Genomic DNA, 4,836 nt, shown 5'->3' with positions numbered 1-4,836 from the left:
AAAATAGACTGCCTATTCCAGTGAACATTAAAAAAGGAAAGGACAGGATGGCTTGAATGAACATTTAGAAAGATAAATTACAAATGTAATCCAGTGCAATTGATTAGCAGGACTGACCTAGAAGGTTAGTTTGCTAAAAAAAATGAGAGACAATGTAAAAGCAAGTAATATTCTTTCCAATTCATTGAAAAAAATGTGGTACCCATGTCACTTAATTCCCTTTGCTGGAAATGACAAGCTTGACACCAATGTCCGTCACCAACATAGCAGCCATCGACAAAAAGAATGACGGATCACCTCCTCACCCGAGCTCGACGTGGCTCCATCGCAGATACGCAGATTTGCGGGCCTCCAAGGTGGCTCAGCAAAAGTGAAGCCATTGCCGTTGAACGAAACAGACTGGGGCAACACCACGGACACGCCATCGAACTACATATCTGACACCCCACCACGACTAGACGCCAACGGAACAAACCACAACTGTCATCCATCAACCATGAACACAACACACTTTTCGTCTTCCAGATGTCGTCGATGCACACCACAATCTGCATCCGCTCCTAGACTATCTCCTAAGCTTCGCGCCAATGTTTGAGGAGACGCCATCGCAACGGCGGGGCCCAAGGACACATGTCCACCACGAGGATGTCACCACTGTCACACCATCCTTACTTAAACAGTCTGGTTTCTAAAACCATCCCCAACGATAGAGCTGATCGCCTTGTCGGGGAAGGATCTGAAGAATCTTTATGGCCGGCGCTAGACGCCATCCGGATGTAAAGTCTGACTCCTGCATCCGCCTCTACAGCCGTGCGATACAGCTAAGCATGACCCTCTGATCTCTGCCATAGCACACTCGGTACCGCTCGCCTCGTGCCAGCGCGTATAGCTAATAACCATCGCCACCTGATTTCATGTTCACAGTACATAACACTGGAAGCCTTCGCAGCAGCACGACGCGGGTGTTGCCATCGACGCATCATCGAAGCATCGACCCACGCCAACAACATCGCCGCGACAACCGACACCGCCTCGACGTTGTAGTTGTCGAAGCATCGGCCCAGACCTGCAACATCGCCGCAACCGCTGATGCCACCTCGACCGGTGTTGCCGTCGCAACATTGTCATCTTGGCCGTCGAAGCATGAGCCCACGCTTGCAACATCGTCACGACAATCGACGCTGCCTCGGCAGGTGTGCCGTCGAAGCATCGGCCCAAGATCGTCGCGACCATCGACGCCTCAACTGGCGTTGCCGTCGAAGCATCGGCCAACGCCCGCAGCATCATCGCTACCGTCGATGCCACCTCAATGGGTGTTGTCATCGAAGCATCATCGTCTTGGCTGATGAAGCATAGGCCCATGCCTGCAGCGTCGCCATGACCGTCGACGCCACCTCAATGGGTGTTGCCGTCGAAGCATCGACCCATGCCTACAACATCGCTACGACAATCGACACCGCCTCGACATCGTAAACGTCAAAGCATCGGCCCACGCCTGCAACATCGCCGTGACCGTCGACGCCATTTCGACGGGTGTTACGTCAAAGCATCGTCGTCTTGGGCGTCGAAGCATCGGCCCACGCCTACAGTATCGCCACAACCGTTGAAGCCACCTTGACCGTTGACGCCGCCTCAACGGGTGTGGGCGTCGAAGCATCATAGTCTTGGCCGTCGAAGCATCGGCCCACAGCTGAAGCATCACCACGTCAACGCCGCCTCGACGGGTGTTGCCATCGAAGCATCGTCGTCTTGGCCGCCGAAGCATCACCACGTCGACAACGCCTCAACGGGTGTTGCCGTGGAAGCATCGTCGTCTTGGCCGCCAAAGCATCAGCGGACCGTTGAAGCACGTCGACAACATCAGAAAGATTGTCGACACCGCCTCGACGTTGTGACCGTTGGAGCCGAGCCACCGCCAATACCATCGCACCATGCCTCGTCACCATGGCCGTCGAAGCTTGCCTCGCAACACCGTCACAAGGGCACCCTCTCGCCGTGGCCATCAAAGCACGACTCGTAAGTCGCCGCATCGCCACGGCCTTCGTGTTGAAGAATGTCGTGTGTCACCGTGGCCATCCAAGCATCGGCGCGCCGTTGAAGCATGCTTGCAGCATCGTCACGCCGTCGAAGCTCGACGCCGTGCCCGTTGGGGCCGAGCTATCCACGCACCATCGTCGCAACCGTCGATGCCGAGCTATCCTCGCACCATCGTCTCAACCGTCGATGCCGTTGCACCACACCTCGTCACCATGGCCGGCGAACATGCCTCGCAGCACCTTCACAGCACTCCTCGTCGCCGTGAGCGCCAAAGCATGCCTCACGGCATTGCAGTTATAGCATATTAGCATGTTGCCTCCCGTCGCAGTAGTGGTCAAAGCATCGCGCCTTCGTAGTCGCGGCTTGCAGGACGGCGTGGCAGCACTGGTGATGGGACCTACTGGACACGTGCCTCTCTCGCGAGGCGGCTGTCTACAGCCGGATGATAGGAATCAGTTTCCAATCTTTATTCAGCGCTTCAGCGCGCCGCCGAAGCCAATACAATGAACAACCTAAAAACGAAGCTACTTTAACTTAAATCTATCGACACACGTGGATTCGAGACCCCCCCTCATCACCGATGACCGAGGTCGTCGGTGAAGGGGAACCGATGAAGGACGGGGGCAGAGGAACTCTCTTTGAGTCCTTGGAAGGAAAAACGACCGCTCGAGGGACTCCCTGAGCTACCATCAGCGCGTTAGTCAGCGTTTTCTTTTCCTTTGAGGAACCGTACGTCTCTTTGTTTTTTCATAGCAGTATAAGTACTGGCTGGGCTTCGATCGGACTGGAATTCTTGGAGGACTCGTTTCCGGAGAGAACAAGGAAACGACGTCTCCACCATATTACTCGGGCGAAACGATCGACGCAAACACCTATATATAGTTGTCTAAATACATCTAGCCCTCCAATCCCGTGCAGAACATTGACAAGATGGTCGTCGGAACGTGCCGCCACCGTGCAAAGCAAGCACGCACTGAGCTCGTCGACATCGACTCGCAGTGTGCCCTTTCCGCCCACCCCAACTGGTGAGTACTAGGATTTCCTGTTCCTCTCGATCGGATCTCGATCCATCATTCCATCATCGTTAATTGCAAAAGATAAATAGAATTGTGGCTGTGTTCTGGTTTTTTTTTTTTGCGGGTCAAACGAGTATGTATTAATTAAATTGTGGGATTACACTCGTTCTGACAAATGTTACTCAAACTATCTGGGCCTGCTCTCAGCCAAACAGCAGTACGTAAAGAGGTACGGCCAAACTGAGCCATAAAATTAGCAGCTTCATTGCTGGGGCGGTGAACATGAGCAAAGCGGTGATCCCGCTGTCCATGCAAACGCCTCTTCGTCTCCCCAACTAGGGACGCCACCTGAGAGCGATTAATGCCTTGCTCCTGGAGAAATTCTACGGCCTGTAGACTGTCAGATTCGATGATGAGGGGTTTGTCCGTCCACTCCAATGCCAAAGATACTCCTTCCATGCAAGCCGCCAGTTCAGCTTCCAGTGCCGAACAGCAGCAGCGAAGGTAACGGCAAGCTGAAAAAATAATAGCACCCGCTTCGTCTCGCAGTACCATGCCCGCCGCACCTGTGTCTTCTCCCGGTATGAAAGAACCGTCGACGTTTAACTTTGCCCAGCCCGCCGGGGGGGCTTGCCATTTATCTGCGGACGGCGACGGCGCCGGCTGCTGCTGCTGCTGCTGGGTATCTCTCACACGGCGCACACCTGCACCAACGTCGACCACCATCTTGCCTTTAGCTATGTCCCCATATGGATTTTGTTTGATGCACAAGAGTGATGAGATGTTGCTATCAAGGAATCTCCGAGAGCTCTCCACGGGTGGTGCCGGCTTATGGTGAGTAACCCCATTTCGACAGTGCCATGCCCGCCAAAAGGTCACCAGGATGACAAGGCGTTCTATCTCCGTGCTCTTGTCAAGTAGCTGCAGCAGCCAGTCAGGGCCCGAGTTGTTGAGGCTGTTCAGGTCTGGCAGTGGCCATGACTCGCGCATGGCCTCCCACAGTGCTCGCGCCATCGGGCATCTGCAGACAACATGGAAGTTGTCCTCCGGTTCAACACCACAAATGGTACATATGTCAGATTTTTCAATGTGCCTCTTAAATTTATTTTGCATAGTGGCCAGGGAATCAGTCGCCAAACGCCAGCCGAAAACCCGTACCTTTGAGGGAGCAGGGCACCCTCACAATGCCGTCCAGACGGCGCGATTGCCGTCCGGTGCCCTGCTCATGGCGCACGTAGATGTGCGGGATTTGTCGTCAAGGGCAATCTTATACGCGCTCCGTACAGAGAAGACACCTTTGGGATCCGGTGCCCATGCTAACACATCATCAAGGCTTGGTGCTGGCCTGATGCGAAGAATTTCCTCAACGTCCGGCGACATGAAGTATTGGCGGAGAAGATTCACATCCCAGGTTCCATGCGCGCTGAGCAGGTCAGCTACACGTCGCAATCTGCATCTTCCTTGCACGGTGACGGGTCTGTATGACGGCGGTCGAGGCAGCCAGGGATCTCGCCAGATTCTGACATTCTGGCCATTGCCGACCCGCCACACAAGACCCTTCTTCAGCAACTCAAGCCCATACGTGATCGCTTGCCATGACGATGAGGCGCTCCCTGCAAACACGGTGTCTTCCAAACGACCGTTAGGATAACGACTTTGTTGGACAAGATCGGATTACTGTTGAATTTGACGACTTTTTCCAGTTCTACAATTAAAAGGCCCTCGACAAATCACTTGTGGCTTGCTACTGTCTGTAAGTACTACTTCTGTAATTAAGTCTCTA

The sequence above is a fragment of the Triticum aestivum genome, chromosome 2D, assembly GCF_018294505.1.
Source record: "Triticum aestivum cultivar Chinese Spring chromosome 2D, IWGSC CS RefSeq v2.1, whole genome shotgun sequence".
NCBI classification, from domain to species: domain Eukaryota; kingdom Viridiplantae; phylum Streptophyta; class Magnoliopsida; order Poales; family Poaceae; genus Triticum; species Triticum aestivum.
Note: the sequence above shows the minus strand (reverse complement) of the source record.